General features: G+C 46.6%; 1 non-coding gene across 2 annotated transcripts; it reads right to left on the minus strand.

Moving 5' to 3' along the window:
* Window positions 1-1,033: 1,033 nt before the first annotated feature.
* LINC03041 (long intergenic non-protein coding RNA 3041) lies at window positions 1,034-18,382 on the minus strand. 2 transcript variants are annotated; one of them, XR_011431419.1, is made up of 4 exons: window positions 18,246-18,382; window positions 3,147-3,255; window positions 1,993-2,569; window positions 1,036-1,593 (listed from the first exon to the last, which is right to left on the minus strand). It is a non-coding gene; the product is annotated as a long intergenic non-protein coding RNA 3041 (transcript). The 2 variants fall into 2 exon arrangements; XR_011431420.1 differs by lacking the exon at window positions 1,993-2,569 and having other exon boundaries at window positions 1,034-1,593.
* Window positions 18,383-18,708: the final 326 nt, after the last annotated feature.

The raw sequence follows: 18,708 nt of genomic DNA on the forward strand, positions 1-18,708 counted from the left end.
CGAGCAACGCTGCTCTCCCCACAGCCATGCATCAAGCCCTCTCTCTCCGCAACCTCTGGCCATGCCCCTCCTGTCTCAGCCTTCTCTCACTCCCCATTAGTGCTTCTCAGATCTCCTGGGCCTTGTCTCACTTGAGCCCCTTCTCTGTGGAAGCCCTTGTCCCTGAGCATTGTGGCTGGCCCATGCACCTTGACCTGTCAGTGTTAAGGCCCTTTAGAATCCACAGGGACAACTCACCAGTGACCAGGGGCAGAGCAGCTGTATCAACTCAGCTTGGGGAAGCTCAAGTATCCAGTGATCTTGGCTGTGTGGAGTTTGAAATGAAGCCCAACATATTACTCACGGCAAAACCAGGGGCCAGCCAAGTTAAATAGAGCGCTCCCCGAAATGTTCACGGACCGATTAGAGAAGGAAGCTCTGATTTGAAGAGAGCCTATTTTCTGCCTGCTTTTATGTTTTTAAACAATGTGCTCTCCACAAGTGAGATGGGAAAAGTAGGAACCTCAAAGAATGATATTTATTAATTTAAAAAGCTTAGGCCTATGACCACCTGTCCTGTCCCTTTAAGTTCATAAGAATGGCCACAATTTTAGTGAGTTCTTCTTGTGTCCAGAAACTACTAAGGTGCATTCTAAACGTGTTCTCGTTTAATCTTCATGATAACTCTATGAGATTGGTACCACTGCTAGTCCACTTTGCAGATGGGCAAGCTGAGGCCCAGAAAGAGTAAGTGCACACAGCTTTTAAGTGATGGAGCTGGTGTTTGAACCCGGCAGTCTGCCTCCATGTTCTTCCCTGCCGTGAAACAATGCAAGTACCCAGGAGCTTTCATGAAGAGAACAGCTCAAGAGAAAGACATGATGTTACCCCAAGGGTACCCGAATGGAAGCCAGTTTGTGCTTGAGAGAAATCTGAAGGCTACGAGTTCAATAAAGCTGAACAAGCCCTGTTGAACCAAGCAGGGTTTGAGTTTGCAGCTTATTTTCCGGCCAGAGGGAGTTCATTGACTTGGAGGAAGAAAGAGGGTCATTTAATGGACATACAGAAAATATTTTTATTTACACCTATTTTTTCCCTAGCAGACAGTCAAATCTTCCAAGCCATCGTTCATTCCTTCTGTTGGCCTTCCTACCTGGGATTGTTTCACAGAGGCCTGAAGCTGAGTCCTGGGTGCCCCGCTGGCCAGGCCTGCCTTTCATTTCATCAAGGTACCTGCACCGCCCTTTGCAGCTGCATGTCCACATAGACAGGCTGATTCGAGCACTGAGAATCTTGCTTCTTGAAAAGCCCCAGGAATTAGATTGTTTTCCACACTGAAAATTTTCATTTGAAAAATAACCTTCTTTGTTTAACTAATGAAAAGGAGGGGCTGCTGCTAGCTTCTCAGGCTGGGTAAGAATTCCACGGGCAGTAATTCTGTTTCTCAGTGGAAAATGTTTCAGTTTCTTAATGTTGTTTTGCAGACTGGTCCTTGCCTGGCCCTCGCTCCAAGGACCACACATACACACATGTGTACACTCGCCCTTGCACAGTGCAGCACTTTCCACCCTTCCCTGTTGGGGGTTGGGGATGGCTGCATCCTCTTTCCAACACCTGCAGAACAAAAACGAGGTGGGTCAGTGGCTGACGCCCAGCCAGAGGCACCCCTGCCTGTTCGGGAACAGAACGCCTTCCTAGGCTGTGCTCTCTACCCTAGAGGCTGGGTGGGCCACAGAGGAAGGAAATTGGACTCCAGACTTCTCTTGTTTCTGTGCATCTCCATGTCACGCAATTCTCTCACACTATGGAGGGGGTGGTCTATAACATTCCCTCCTCATTAGGTTAGTATTAAATGGCGATAAACATGGTGCTGTCACTGTTGGACTTGACAGTGTGGCAGCACGGTGCTGAGTGGTCTGGACTGAGCCTATCAAAATACGGCCTCAGAGGCCACTGAGAGGAGGGAGCAAAAGCATGGACGCCCAGATCAGACAGACCTGCTCTGTTGCTTACCAGCTCAGCCTGTGGGCAAGTGGCTGCTGAACCACTCTGAGCCTGGGTCCGCGACTATAGACGAGGAAGTCATTTATCTCACAGGGATGTGCAGTGCCGTGGACGGTGTCTGTCACATGGGAGATGTTCACCGAACATCTTTCTTCTTCTCTCCTTTGTTCTCTGACAACTGCACGTTTCCTGTCTAACTGGGGAGACAAACTTCATTCCTGTGAAGCAAACTACAAACTATTGAGTGCTGTCCCAGCAGAGCTGAGCACAGAGCAGGGTGCCCTAGCTGAGGTCCACTGCAGAGTTCGTGTGAGCTGTTGAGGGGATGCTGTGTGTTCTGAGGATGTGAGGATCTGTCACCACTGGGAACTGTTAAGTCTGTTATCCAGGGAATTTGAAGAATTCTCTGTCTAGATCCTTTGTATAGGAAGGATGCATCTGCCCTGAGTGCGTGGCTTGAACACAGTTCTGCTTAAATGAGCAAAAGGGATGCGCAAGATGACCGCTGTGTGAAAACAGACGTTTAGAAGATCCATATGCATAAAATCTACGGAGAGTCAGCTGTCAGCATGGAGCAAATGAAAAGCTTTGAAAGGAGAAAGAGATTGTATGAAACAAGTGTATTAGTCAGACCACTTTGGGTTTTAAGTGACGGAAACCCTCTTCTAATATTACTTTAAGCAAATAAATAAATAAGAAATTTATTGGGTCATATAACTAAGACGTTCTGGGTTAGATCTTCAGCTGGGGCTGAAGATACAGTCACATTACATTGTTAGGGCTAGCTCATTTGATCTCTCTCTCTCTCTCTCTCTCTCTCGCCATCTCTTCATCTTGTCTGATAGCCTCATTCTCTCCTCTTTGTGATTAGCATCCTGCTCCCAACTTAGCAGCCCCTAAGAAAGAGAACTTCTCTCTCTCTCTCTCTTCCTCTCTCTCTCTCTCTCTCTCTCTCTCTCTCGCTATCTGTATATCAAAGCCAGGGCGGATTCTCATTGACCAGCCCTGAACGTATCACTGGCTAGAGACTGAGACACTGTACTTTCTTTGCGGTAGTCAATCAAGATGCCTGTGGAGTGCCTACCCTGTCCTCGGCACTGTTCCAGCCCCTGGGGACCCAGCAGTGCAGTAGGACAGATATGCCCTGCCCCCAGGGAGCTTACAGTCATGTGAGAGTCCAGCATTTTAGTCAAATCCTGCTGCCTCCTGCTGCTCTCCTTCAGGAACCAAACAGAAGGACAGTCCTCTCACTTCACAAGGAAGCCAATTCCTCTGCAAGATTAACAGAAAGTCACCAAATACGATTAGATGTGCTGAAGGTTCCCACATATAAGACAAGCTTATGTGTTGACTCTCCACGTTCCAACCATCAGGGCAGCCTCAAGGGGAATGGTGCCTCTGGGAGGTGTGCAGCAGGCAGTCCTGCCAGAAATGATGGCTTTGGAATTTGTTGCAGAAAACTTTCCCAAGGAAGGCAGATGGTGTCCATCACAGGTAGGGGCAGGCAGGATGACCCTGCAGCTCTGGGCATCTGCCCTTCTTCTCCTGACTCCAGGAGGTTTCCAGAAAAAAGAATCACGCAGCTCCTACTGACTTGTCAACTACTGCCGAGGAGCCCATGGAGACCTTAAAAACCCAAGAATTACTTTTAAGGGGAAAATATGTACATATACATTTTAAGGGGAAATATATATATACTTTTATGTTTTTAACAGGGGAATATACATATATATATAAAAATAATTTTTTGCTCACTGATCAAAAGAAGGTGGGATGCTCTGTAACTGACGGTATGAAATGGAATCAACCTGTGCCCTGTTTGAGTGCACCATATTGGGCACTGTGGTTTTAGTTTAGGGGAGAAAAAATGGCTTCTCAAACTTTCTGCATTTGGAGAGACCAGTAGACTCATGTTTCTTAATGACTTGGATGTGTGACGGGTGGGAGGGAGGTCGCACCAAATAGAATTTATTCAGTACTTATTGAATATCTACTAAGTGCCATTCCCTGGATATAGAACAACCAATAAGACAACATCTCTGCTTCCTGGACAGAGTGGCCAGGGCATGGATCTCCACATAAACCCACCACACTCTAGTGGGTACGTGTTCTAACGGAGATGTCCAAGCAAATTACACTATAATGTGTCCAACACACATGGTGGGTGTTAATTCTTAAGATGGAGATGAATGGTTTTCCCCTCATCTCAGAATGGCTGCCTAGAACCCCAGCAAGGAGGCTTGGTTGGAAACTGGGAGAATTTGGAGAAAGTTAAAGGCAGGTTTTCATGTCAGGCCACAGAGCCATCTGAGGACACCACTTGCTAAGCATGCTTAACCTCTGCAGGCCCATGGTGCTATGCGACAAGCATCCCCAGAGCCTGCTGGACAATCATTACTTTTATTATGCTTCTTACTGTCAGGTGCTCCGAAATCCACATGGACTGCTCTTATGATTTCAGGTTGTCCCAAAAGGGAAACTCAAGAATCGGTGATGAGCACAGCAGGAGACAGAGCCAGAGCCGGCTGCCTATCTCAAAAGGGCACATCACCATAATCACGGATCTACCGTGAGCATATGCAGAAAGAAGGTAACCGGGGAGTGTCTGTCGGGAGCAGCCAAGAAGATGTATAAACCAGGTGTCCCCTCCCTGTATCACCCCCTGCCAAACGGTGTCCTTAAAAATATGTGATGGGTACCCACATCCTCTCCTTGACCCTACAGAGCACCCCTCCCCCAATAGCCACCTTTGCTGCTATTCCACTAAATTCACCCTGGGTCTCCCCTGGGCTGGCTGTTGCCTTCATATTTCATGCGAAATGTGCAGCTTCCTAGGAGCCTGAGGCATGCCCTGCATTCTGATGCATCGGCCAGCTCTGACACCAGCCAGCTCCAGAGCATGCCTAATGAGGAGGCTGACACTGAGGCGGAAGAGTCAGCCAGGCTGTGAGGGCCTGCTGCAAACTTGGAGTGGGGTGACGGGAGGCAGTGAGGGTGGGCCAAGGAGAGAGATGGCAGGTGCCTTTATAAGGCACGATTCTATCACCAGATGCTACAAACATGGACCAATTTAAATGACTCCAGGAATGCATCGGAACCTCACATAAGGAGCAATTCAGATTAAGAAACATACTTGGAAAAAGCATAAAGGTAAACGAGGATGGAGAAGCTACGAGGACGAAGAGGAGATTGAACCTCTGAATCACTCGTGTTTCAGTAGGCAGATCTGCTGCCTATTTTAGTGTTCCTTCCACTTCCAGGTTCTTCAAAGTTTCCTTAGAGACCGCTTCATTATCTAAAAGATCCTGCTGAACAGAAGTTTTTCCTTTCCTTAAAGCCTCATCTACCTTAATTTCACACATTACTCCTCTTTTGACTGGCTCCATCAGGATAAATAGCCCCTCGCTTCCCCTGGTATTTAGGACATTTTCACTTGGGGGCAGAGTAAGTGCCTATAATCGCCATCCCAAAGCTATGAGGATGCAGCGCTGACATGCTCAACGTTTACACTGCCCTTTGTCTAACACTTTAACCAAGTCTGGTCCCATCTGGTCATCCCATCAACCTGCTGAGCTCCGTTTTACAGATGAGAAAACCAAGAATGAGAGAAGTTTATCTGAGGCCACACATCAGACCAAAGTCTCAGACATGGGCCAGCCTTCAGAGCTTTCAAATGACCTGTTCACCCATTAACGCTTGTCCACCATCCCACTCAAGAGTACGTGGAATGAGGTAGCAGACCATGATTCCCAAGAACTTAACTTGGGTATAATATCTGTAAGTGGAACTTCTGCATTTAATAGGAAAGATCATTGTTCAGGTCATAGAATCTAACAAAAAATTTCCTCTTTTTTTTCTTTGACTTTTGTTTAAAACTTTGATTTCTGTCATCCCTGTTTCTCTCTCTCTTTGTATGTGTGTGTGTAAACAGCCTTCCGTTTTGGCTCTGGGGACAATAATTTCATAAGAAGAATAGTCATCCCTTCTTGAATTCTTACTATGTGCCCCGCACTTTTCATCAATTATCTCCCGTCATCCTTCTGACACTGGGAGCCAGGCGATGTTGTCCCATGCTGCAGGTGAGGAAACTCCTGCTCAGAGAAGTTAACCACATAGGCCAAGGCCACAAAGCTCTTAGGTTTCATGACAGGAAGCTACCTTACTTGAAACTCCACTCTTTTAACCCCTACAGATAATGTTCGTATTACACCACACTGGCTTGTAGCTACATTATGTAAATGTCTTTAATATAATTCAACGTCCCTTTGTTTTTGACATTACTGTTCTTCATGGACTTCCTGGCTAGTGGGTTCTTGAAATGTCTCCCTCATTAATATTTGCACTTTTTCTTGTGTGGAATTATATTTTACTGGTTCTTTTTTTCTGCTTCTTTACATTATGTCCTTTTTAAGAACAGAACAATTCCCAATTTTAAAATTTGAAGTTAGCTTTTTGTTGTCATTGAACACTTTCATAGTTAGAATCAATAAGCCTTATAATTGAAGGAAATCTTGGAGGTGACCCATCCCCACCTTGGTCCCAAGGCAGGAATTTTCTCTAGTATATCCCAAGCAGGTGGTCATCCAGTCTCCACTTGAAACATCCTCAGTGCTAGAAAGCGCACTATGCCAAAGGCAGCTCAGCCCACTATTGGGCAGTTGAATTGTTAGAAAGGTCTTTCTTCCACTGCCTTTGTGGACTCCGCCTTCTTGACACACCCAGCCACTCACCAGCAAGAGCCATGTCTAACCGAATGACTTCAGCCCCTGTCTTTGTTTCCTGGGACTGCCATGACAAAGCACCACAAACTGGGTGGTGTAAACAACAGAAATTTATTGTCTCACATTTCTGGAGACTGGAAGTCCAAAATCAAAGTGTCAGCAAGGTTGGCTCCTTCTGAGGGCTGTGAGAGGGGATTTTTCCGTTGATCTCTCTCAGCTTCTGATGGTTCATTGACAATCATTGGCATTCCTTGGCTTTAGATCTTCGCCTGGCATTCTACTTGTGTGCATGTCTGTCTCCAAAATTCCTCTTTTTATAAGGACACCAGTCATATCAGTTTAGGGACCCATCGTACTCCAGTATGACCTCGTCTTAACTAATTAAATCTGCAATGAGCTTATTTCCAAATAGGGTCATATTCGGAGGTAATGGAGTGTTGGGACTTCAACATATGAATTTTCAACATACGAACAACCCACAACACAATTCAACCCACAACAGCCCCTTTTTTGCAAATCATCCCTATAGACATATGAGGAAGGCACTCGTGTTATCCCGAGGCTTCTCTTTTTCTGGTTTAACAATCTCCAGCTTTTTGCCAGACTCTTCTGCCCTGGGAGTCTCTTCTGAACACACTCTTCTCTTTGTCAATGCCAAAGGGTGGCAGCCCGCCAGCTGGGCTCTGAGGAGTTGCTCCCTCAGTCATGCAACTCTACTTCTCCATGTCAGCTCCGGTCCAGTTCACGCTCTCAGCTGCTAGGTGCACAGAGAGTGGCTCACGCTGATCACAGACTCTGCTAATCCTCTCCAGTCTCTATCACTCCATATCAGATAGCTCTTAAACCTAGACTCCTCCATCCAGTAACATGCTGTTTAATTTCCTTTCCAGAACATCAATGAAACCACCCTGGCCAGAGAGAGATCCTCTTGGCACTTTGCTGGAAACTTCCTGTCTGGGTCTGAGGCAGTGCCACCTGCTTGTGTGTCTTTTAGTCACTCTCCAATTCCCACTACCGCTAAGCTTTTTCTAGTCTTCATATTAAATCCATCACAAAAATGAAGACACATGAAGTGCACTGAAGCCACCTCATTTTCTAATCCCGCAGCTGAAATGTTAGAAGAGATCCAGTTTGTTTGGCAAGCTCAGTTTTTCATAAACACGCTATGTTAACTTCTCATCGTCCTGTTGTCTTGCTCACTGAGGCTTTCTCTCAAGATTTGTTCCATTTTCTTGCAAAATATTGAAATTCCCAGTTCTATGTTTTCCCTGGATTATTTCCAGGGAAATAATGCTTTCCTATTTGGGAAATTGGTCCCACATGTCTTCTTTTAATACTTCTGATAAATCCCCTGATCGTGATTCATATTTTTCAGTCCTTTATTAAGTGGACTTCTTAAGCAATTGTTTTGATCAGTTTTCTAATTGGGGGTGGGGAGAGCGGTTCCCTCAAATCTACCGATCTGTATTCTTTCCAACCCACCCTTTCCTGGGTATGCTCCCTTTGTAGATATTAAAGAACTAAGGCAGGGCCAAAAAGAAATCTGGAAGTAGAAATAGGGTAAAACAAGTAGCAGGCTTAAAAGAAAAAAAAAAAAATAGTCAACTCCGCTTTCCAAAATTCTTGTGAGAATACGAAATAAGGGGGCCTATGAGGTGTTCTGAGTGGCTAACATTGAGGACCAGAGAGGAAGAAGGTAGAAGACAGATGGGATTATGGAGGGACCTGAATTGCCTTGATGTATAAAAATGAGGTAATTCTACCCACTCAAGCAACAGACAGGTCATGAGTTCAGGTCTTAATCCTTGCAGGACGAGTTCTAGAATCTCTGGGAAGCACAGGCATCCCTGGTGTGTTTGACCTGCCAAAGCAGAGCATTATTTAACACCCCCTCCTCATGCCACAGCATTAATTTCTAGGAATCAGCATGTAGTTTTCAACCATAATTATTTTTGTTGTTTCGTTTTAAAACTAATAGCTAGCCATTTAAAGAGAGGAGATCTCAACTTTAAAGATCTTCCAAGTCAGCAAAATATCTCATGTGTGCACTAAAATTTACATGGATTAAAGAAAAATATTACATCTCACAGTTTGCACTCCGTTTTACTGTCTTGAAGTTTTAAAACAAAGACAAAAAAGAGGTCACATAAAATAACAGAATTGATGTGACAAGTCTTGTTGCTTCATCCTTACAATCGCACACTATCGCTGGGTTTCTTTTCATCTATTGTTTCAATGCAGGGCTATGTTCTATCACAGGAGTTAAAGATGTAAACTGCGCCCAGTGTGAACGCGAAGGATCCCTAACTGCAAGAATTTACTCCCAAAAGGAACATGAACCCGTGTCTGCCTGTATCGGAGACCAGATGGCTGAGAATTTCTGAATTAACTTCCATACAGAATACAATCTTTATTAAATGATAAGCAACAAAAATGTACTAATATTTGTATATAAAACTCAACGGTAACTGCAACACGGTTTAACTTAGACCAACATAAACTTTGGGGGGGACAGGAAGAGGCGTATTTTGTCGCTGGCATTTTTTAGAATCGCCGGTGCATGGTGAAAAAAAGCTGACCAACCACACACCTGTACCTGGGAGGTTCTGCTCTCCCTGCCCGACCCTTGGTGGCCACTGCTGGACAGTCATAGGAGTGGTGAGCAGGAGAGGATTCTCAAATAGACCCAGAGGACACTGGCAGGCAAGGAAGAATTAGGGCGTTCGCTGTTTGTGGGGTTAAATTATGCATGGTTAGTTCATTTCACACGTTTATGCTTTGTCTGTTTTGTTCTACAAGTATCTTCAGGGCACTGTGATCAAGAGGCATGTGAGGGCCCAAACCCTGTTTTGTGCTTTTCTATATTGTCCCCAACCCGCCTGGCCCCCAGATGTGCACAGGGCCTGGTTCACTGTAAGTCCTCTGTGATGTCTCCTGATAGATTTCTCCAATCAGTACCTTCAACAGTCGGAAAGCAGCTCATCCTCTCTGTGGTATTTGAACTCACGAACTGCACCCTCCGCCTCTTTGGTTTACTACCCACCCTGGTGGGCTTGTTTTCCCTAACAGAGTTATGTAAGACTCTTGATTCTCTGCAACCCTATTAGCTTATCTTCACTCTTGCCGCTTCCGCTGCCTCGGAAGACCAGCTCAGGGGAAGGAAGAAAGAAAGGCAGGAAGTAGAAAGAAGACCAACCCCCCCCAAAGATTTCAGCGCGCTGGATCCACCTATGATCATTCAGATACAGTTTCTTAGCACCCCCAGGCCTGGTGGGGTCTCCCCGTTATCTTTACACAGCGGAAGTGACACATCCACAGAGGTATCCCGGGGCCCAGGTGGGAGTTCCTACGGGAGCCGGAAGATGCAGCCCATCTGAAACCTCACAGGCCCTTGTCTGCCTTCCTCGGGGAGAGATTCAGCTCTGTGAGTTGGAGCAATTCCTCCTGCCCACCTCCAGACCCCGCAGTTTAGTTCTTCATTAAAAGAAGGTCCACAGAGGGGCTTAAACACAAAATTCCCTATAATGGTGAATACTCAGAATTACTTTCCACCTGATACTGCTTCATTTAATTGGACTAACGCAGGCTCCCCTAGCTCCAGGCTCCCTTGAAATCCTGCCCAAATTTGCCTGGCTCCTGAGTGGGCCTGAGTAAATATGCGGCAGATGCGCCGAGGGGCTGTGAGCTGGGCTCCCCTGGACTGGTAATGGTTGCTGCATGACTGATTCCCCAACTCCTCCGCCCTCCCGCTAAATCCCAGGACCCTCCCTGCTTATGCAAAGAGCAGGCTCCCCAGTGCCGTCTTATGAAGAAGTGGTAGCGCAATTTCATTTAATATTGCTAGTGCTTCCATTAACCTGAGTCTATTGCTCTCCATTCTCAATTTAAGACTCCCTCTTTCTCTTGATTATCACTGTATTTCAGAGCACCTGAATGTCCTCCCCAGACCTCTAAGCCAGCCTGGAATAAGCTGATGGTCGAAAGCTCCAGTTCCTTTAGATTTCTGGCTTTAGAGGAATGCAACCTTCTCCTGCCCCACTCGAGGTTAGAAGCCAGCTTGGGGTCTCTGCTGTGCTCTGAATGGGGCTCCCTCTAGTGTGCTCCCATGTTCTCTGTATTCGCTCTCCCCTCCCTCCCATCCTTCCTCCCTCCCTCCCATCCTTCCTCCCTCCCTCCCATCCTTCCTCCCTCCCTCCCATCCATCCTCCCTCCCTCCCATCCTTCCTCCTTCCCTTCCTTCCTCTCTCCCTTCTTTCCCTCCTTCCTTCCTTCTCTCCTTTCTTCTTTCTCTTTTTTTCTTTCTTCTTTTCTTTTTGTTGTTGAGATTTATGGGAGGAGAAAGTGTTTGGAGCTTTGTTGTAGGGGAGTGGACAGAAGTCTCTTTTGGACTATTTTTGAACTCAGTTAATATTTAGATGTTTGTGACTCTATATAATTGATTGACTGATTCAATTATTAATTCAACAAACATGTGAAGTGCCTACAATGTGCCAGGCACTCTTGCAGGTGCTGGGGATGAATCGTGAGGCAAACTGGTAAAGGTTCTGCTTTTAGGAAGCTTAAATTCTAGCAGAGAGATAGATAATAAGCAAATGCACTTACAACAGATAATGAGAAGTGGTATAAAGAAAACTAAAGCAGGCGAAGGGCCTGGAGAGTGCTGGGGAGCCCTCCCTGGGTGCACTGGTTGTACATATACCTCCTTTGAGAGAAAGAGGCCTCTCCACGTACATCCACAAGAAGGATGATGGTGGGAGTGAGCCAGGAACACCCTTCCTGGGGAGAGTAGAAGAGGCAGTGTACTGAGTCAACTGCTGTCACCCCATCACTTTCCCAGTCATGGCTTTCAGGAAGCTGGGGCAGGGTCCCCGGGAGCACAACCCTAAGCTTTCCTCAGGAGGGCAGCCCTGGGAGCATGACGCATTGATATGACCACAGAAGGTAAAATGGTAATGTACCCTGCTTCATCCTGTCGCTACCATCAGGACCCCTTATTCTATCACCACTCACTTGCCAAACTCCAGGGAAAGGCTGTTGTCCCCATCCCTGGCATGGTGCGGGCAGCCAAGGACTGCTTGAAAGTTGGCTTTTGAAACCTATGATAATTGGGTTGATAGGCTGCAGCCAGATTCCTCCTGGACCCCAATGCCTTCAGGGAAGGGTCCACTGCAGCCTGGCGGAAAGAGAGCATAGTCCTCGGACCTCAGCAAAGAATGGGAATCATAGAGGATAATTCTCTAAGAAAAAGAGGTCAAGTCAAGGGTAGGCTTCAGAGGGACAGAAGAATCCTGTGCCTTCCATGAAGAGGGTTTCTAGGCCTCTGTCTACAGCTAAGGAGGCATAGAGGGAAAGCTTTAGAGTCAGTCTGACTTGAGTTTGGATCCCGGCTCCAGAGTCCCTAGCTATCTAGTTTGGGATAATTCACGAACCTTCTCTGAGCTATAGTGTCCTCATTGACAGAATGGGCCAATCACATCTTTTTCATTTTATTCAGGTAAAGGTTAAAAGAAAAATATACGGGCTGGCCCAGTGACACAGCACTTAAATTCACATGTTCCACTTCAGCAGCCGGTTCGGATCCCGAGTGTGGACCTACGCACCGCTTGTCAAGCCATGCTGTGACAGGCGTCCCACATATAAAGCAGAGGAAGATGGGCACGGATGTTAAGGCAACTCTTCCTCAGCAAAAAGAGGAGGATTGGCAGCAGATGTTAGCTCAGGGCTAATCTTCCACACAAAAAAAATAATGAAAAGAAAAAGGAAAAGAAAAATATAAGTGGACAGTGCTGGGCCTGGGGCAAGAGCCTGGCACTGAGTTGACAACCATAAATGTCATTTCCTGGGATTGTGCTTAAGTAGGAAGATGTCCTGATTTTTCGAAGACTAAAAAGCTTAGGGGTGAAATATCGCGTCTGTAATTTACTTTAAAATATTCCAAAAAATATTGTGAAGTAAATATGGCACCTTTGTCTCTTCCCTGGAGAACCTCTAACCAGCACAACACTTACCCACTTTAATTCAAAATCTAAGATCAATCATTGTCTTGGTTTAAAAATCATCACTTGTCAACAACTTCAAATTTATATTTCCAAGCCAGACCTCTCTTAGGAACTCCAGACTCAAATATTCAAATGCCAATTTGACGTCTGAAGGCAAGCATGCCCCAAATGGAATACTTGATTGCCCACCCCAACCCTACCCCAACAACCTGGTGTCCTTGTCCCAGCCCCGCCCCACCTTCCCATCATGGTAAATAGCACCACCATTCACCCAGATGCTGGAGCCAGAAACCTTCAGGATGGTCCTGATCCCTCCTCTTCCTTCGCTCCCCACATCCAATCCGTCAGCATTCCCTGCTGACCTGACCCTAAAGATTGCCCCAATCCACCCCCTCCCCACACCTCCACTGTCGCCTTTATCTGGACCATGACAAGAGCCTATGAAATTAATCTCCCGGCTTCAGCTCCTTCCCCTTGTAATGCATTCCCTGCATAGCCAGCATGATCTTTTTAAAGCATAAACCAAATCACATCACCCGCCAGCTTAAAACTATCAGTAACTGCCCTTGTGCATACAGTTAAGTCCAAATACCTCCCCCTAGCCTGCCAGACCAGGCGTGATCCCTGCCTCCTTTTCGATCTTCTCTCTCCTCCCCTTCTCCACTCTCTCTCTCACTGCACTCCAGCCACACTGGCCTCCTTTCCATTCCTCCAACAAGCCAATCTCCTTCCCCTTCTGTGCTGTCCTTTATTTTCTTTCCTCTGGCTTGAATTCTCTCTCCCTTTGTCTTCCCACATGCAGCTTCTTCGCATCCTCATGTCTCAACTTACCTCTCTGAGTATCCTTCTATGGCACCCTAAATCTCAAATAGGCCCCTCAGTCCTTCTCTGTCATAGCACGCTGCTCTGTTAGCCCTCAGAAGGGGAAGGACCACCTATTTACTAATGTATATCCAGTGTTTGGCGTAGAGCTCATTAAATATTTGGTCTATAAATGAATGCACAAATTAAAAATTCCACTGCCCTTCTTTCAAATCTCCGTCTCTGAGCTCCACATCTTGATTCTCAGCCACAGGTACCAGGCCACCCCTTCTTCCAGCCCCCTGTGTCTCCAGAGCCGCCTCTTTGTGAAGCCCTCACACATCCTATCTCTGCCCATCACTCTGCAACTGCCTTCCCATTGCTCCCCCGGCGTTTGGGTGACCTTGAAAAGCGGGTTGGCCGACCTGGTGGATGGATAGTACCTCTGCTCCAACACACTGTTCTGCACACGTGTGTATGAGTTAATTGTACGTGTTTCACACGCAATCTTTTATTGCTCTTGCAACCACAGCTGCCTCTAGGTTTCCCATCCAACAGCTCCTGCAGAATGGGACTATGCAGATGTTAACAGCAGACTTCAGGCCATCACTAACGTTGAGCCCCATTAGAGGCCTTCTCCTTGCACTTTTTGAGGTGGTTTCCTGCTGTTGCCGAGCTCAGCATTCAGACCAGCTTTGAACCTAGAAGCCTCTCCATCCCAGGGCGACTCTGGCTTTCCTATCCGACTCTGCGCTAATGAGAAGTGAATGCTGCAATCGCAGGGCGCACTCCGAGGTCGCAATTACGTAAGGATTATTAATGAAGCAACAATGTCAAAATTGTGTGAAATCAAACTCAGATTTAAGTACTTAAAATAAACAGATATAAAGTAACAGATGTCCCGTTTTGTTCTCAAATGATTTCATCCCCTGTTAAAAATAAATGTCTGGCTTGAAAGGAAAAAAAAATAAAAGGGAACTTTACTTCCATGTTAAAAATTAATTGAATCCAGAGGTTGGTAAAGCAACTAAGTGGTGTGGTTTTTTTTTTTTTTTCTTAAGGCAAAGACATGTTTGTGTTGATTTTTATTTCAGCAAGTAATGAATTCATTGCCTAGCCCCAACTTTGATAGACCAAACTCACATCCTTTGAAACCCAAAGGGACAATTTCTCCATAGTTATTATGTAGATAAGAATGGGGCCCAATGTATCTATCTGAGAAGAATTTAGTTCCTTTGAAATCCCAAAGGATGCCACAGCAGAGGCTTCGAAAATCACAAGAACTGATTGTCATTCTCACAGCCATCAGGATCCCATCGAGGTGTGCTTGCCTTGGAATTTCAGTGTGGAATTCCCAGAGACGACTCCTACTGAAATTAGTAATGGGAAAGGCAAATTAGGTCATCTTGTCCGTCCCCCTGCCAGCTTCCTACACTGTGGTTAATTTTCTCCTCCTTTGATCAGACACATTTTAAATGTTTCAAGAGATGGAAATTGCACCAGTTGTCTCTCTAGAGTTGCGCGTCTACTGAAGTTACGGGATTCAATTTTCTGCCTGTGCGACTCGGTGGGAATTTTTCCAAGAATGGGAGGTTGTTTGTGGGCTGGGGGCCGCCTTCACCTTCCCTGACTGTCTCCTTGTTGTTCCTGGTTATGGCCCAATTCGTAGGGATTAGGAATCCAGAGGAATGTTCATCTGTCCAAAGTCACAAAATGGCCCCAGGAACATTCAAAGGACATAATTTATTTGTAGAATCTGAGTACAAACACAAGAGGATTGATATTGATGCCCTTGAATGAAAGATGGAGCAGCTCATAGCCCTGATGCTGGCTCTCTGCATAAGAGAGTTACATGCAGCAACATTTATTGGAGGGGATAAATAATCCAGATAAGAAACCACATGTTTCCAGGCAGAAAATACATGTGTTTCTAAGCCGTTAGCCACTTTGAAAAGTAAAAGTACTTTGTATATTTGAATGAATTAAAATTTCATTGCCCTTATTTCAAATCCCCATCTCTGAACCTCACATCTGAAAAACAACATTAGATTAGCAAGGAAAAATAAAGGCTGGGATCATGGCAATGGTTGCACAACGTTGTCGATATACTTAATGGCACTGAATTGTATGCTTAAAAATGGAAAAGAAAAAAAAGTGAAAAAAGAAGCCAGGCTAACTGTGCCAGAGGGAAGCAGGGGGACACTTTATGCGATGGGTAGAGTGGGGGCAGTGATGGAAAGGGTGGCATTTTCCACCTCGCTTTAAAGCACGTCCCTGAACTCTAGGAGATAAGAAATAGAGCGATGAGGTGTGCAGCTGGCAGGCGGGAGTCGGAGACCTGGGTGCTTGGTCTGGTTTTGCTCAGCTCTACCCCTTCGCCTCTCCGCACTTCACTCTGCGCCTTCTCCCATAGACAAAGAGGGTGGGATGAAGTGTCCTCCACACTCTCTCCAGCCCCTGCTTGTGCCCATTTTGTGACAGACAACTCCCCATCCATTCTCCTTTCCTGCTGGCTAAAAGAACCTGGATTTTGGTTTTGAGCGTCACTCTCCTCAACTATGCAAAATAAATAAGAACTAAAGGCTCACTTCCCCGCCTCCCTTGCAGCTGGGGGCTGGCCACGTGACTCAGTTCTGGCCAGTGGGATGTAGGCAGAGTCCCTGGGAAGGTGGCCCCTTTGCCTCAGTGCCCCTTCGTCTTCGGCTTTTCCCTTTTGCTCCTTCCTGGCTGTGATGCCTGAAGGAGCCGCAGCCATCTTGCAACTGTGGGGCTGAAGCCCAAATAGAGAAGGAGGCTTGGCCTGTGCTGACATTACAGAGCTGCCATACAAGCCCTGGACAGACAAATCAACGTGTGTGTGTGTGTGTGTACGTACTCCTGGAACAAATAAACACCTTTCCCTGTTTAAGCCACCGTTGTATGGCTTCCTGTTACAGCCAGATGCATTCTTAACTGATGTAAGTTCTATGTCATGTCATTTGAAATTCCACATTACTCACCGCTTTGAATGAAGTGCTGACGGTCAGTGTTAAAATACAAATGTTCTTTGGGAGGGGAACATTTTAAGTTCTAACAAGCCATTCACAACTTACTTCAAGTGAATTCATCAAGAGAGCCGCCTGGTCCAACAGCAGGGGCCTGAGGAAATAGGCTAGGGGACAGATGGCATTGATGGGAGGGAGAGGATTCTGTCCCTGCTGAGCCACTGTAGTGACTGAGTCCTGGGGGAGGTGAGCAGTGCTTGAGGAAAGATGGAGAAGGATTGGAAAGGATGTGCAAAAGGTGAAATTTCTCCTAGAATTTACCTCTTATGGAGGAGGCTTCAACCCTGAGCAACACCTGAAGGCACTGGGGGTCCACAGAAGCTGCTGTCAGACATTTAGAAGGGAGATGGGGAGCTTCATAAAAATTCCCCTGAGAGTTTAGACTTTCACTGGACAATACCTCTGAGACAGTTTCTTTGCCTGAGGAAGGTGCTTCCCGCCCCCATGGCCACATCTTCATATCTCACTCCTCTATAAGAACCTGCTCAAAGCCCAGAGTCTGGCTGGCCCCTTCTGTGCCCCAGGACTCCCCTTACCCCCCCACCCCCAGCATGCCTGTGCTGGCTTCATAGCTCTTCCGTCCCAGTTCTCATGTGCCCGCAGCTCAGCTCCTTCTGGGTGAACATCCCCCGAGCTGACTGGCTCTTGTTTGCCTTGGTACCTCCTGCAGCACCTCACGCCTCGTGACCTTTTCTTAAGCTAACACTGGTTGAGTGCTTAAGGTAAGCCAGGCACCATTCTAAGCCATCTACGGGAACTGAGTCCTTCAATCCTCAGCCCTCTAGTGCATCTCCACCCACAGCTAGAAGCTAGTTGCCTCTACGTTGTCCTGACAGGGGGGCCTGGCCTGCTGTGTGTTAACCCTGGGCCTGTTCATCCCACCCCCTGCTCTCCCCTCAAACCCTCACTCGAGGTAACCTCCTTGCTTCTCTTGCCAACAGCACCATTCCCTTAGCTACCCCTGCTGACAAAAGATAAACCAGCCCCTATAAAGTCAATGGAGGAAGTGACGTATCATGAGGCTCGGGTCAAGCGGCAAGAAAACAAGGGTCCTGGAGGAAGAGCATTCTAAAGAAGTGGGCCCACTGACATCAGTCCCACCCCGCACAGGAGAGGAAGACCCCATTACTGAGCACCCACATGACCTCCATGAGATAATCTGACGGGAGGCAGAGTTGCTCTCACGGGCAGAGTTAAATATGTGGATTTAGGGATTACACAGACCTGGCTTATCTCCCTGCTCTGCCACCATCTTGCTGTGTGACCTTGGGCAAGTCACTTAGTGTCTCTCAGCCTCAGTTTCCTCATCCGTAAAATAGCTCTGTAGTTCTAATGGCTCACATCTCATAGGTTTCTATGAGAATACAATGAGAGGATCCACATAAAGCACAGCAGGGAGATTTAGTACCAGAGATTGGTTACAAATGTTCTGGAAGGGCTGTTGGAGCAGAACCAGGAAGGCGATATTTCCCAGACAGAGCTCAGCAACTGCAGCAAGACCCTATCCTCCAGAACAGGAAGGGCAAAAGGGGAGGTGGGATTACCCACAGCTCACCAGCTCTGTCTCACGAGGCTGCTGAATGCCGCTGCTGTCCCTACTGCTGCAGACACTGATGCTGCCATGGTGAGGAAGCCAGGAGCCTGTGCCCTTGCTGAGGCTGCAGGAGCCCAACAAACCCACGGGTGCTGTCACTCACCAGCCGTGTTACAGCAGTCTGCAGTCACCTTCCATTTCTGCAGCTGCTGCTGTTGCCACCTGGACCAGACAATTAATTAATTAGTTAAAATCGTGACATAATGACTTCTCCCCTGTTCCCATTTCCCAAGATTCTGTGAGCGCTTCCCAATGACACAACATAACCAAAGCTGGCAAGGGAGTCTGGGAAATGTAGTTTTCATGTTTCCAAACCCTGGATACAGAGGAGAAAATAGAAGAGTAAGTATGGAGCTGAGAACCAGCTAAGAAATCAACAGCACATACAGCACAGTTCAAGCACTTGATTATGTTAACTATCATCATTAGCCTTGTTATTATTATTCCTGCACCTGACAAGTAGTGGGACCTCAATCAAGTTATTTCATCTTTCCAAGCTTCAATTTCTTTACCTTTAACATAAAAGAGTTGGACTGGATGAGTACTGGGTCACTCCCAACAAATAA

The sequence above is a fragment of the Equus caballus genome, chromosome 23, assembly GCF_041296265.1.
Source record: "Equus caballus isolate H_3958 breed thoroughbred chromosome 23, TB-T2T, whole genome shotgun sequence".
NCBI lineage: Eukaryota > Metazoa > Chordata > Mammalia > Perissodactyla > Equidae > Equus > Equus caballus.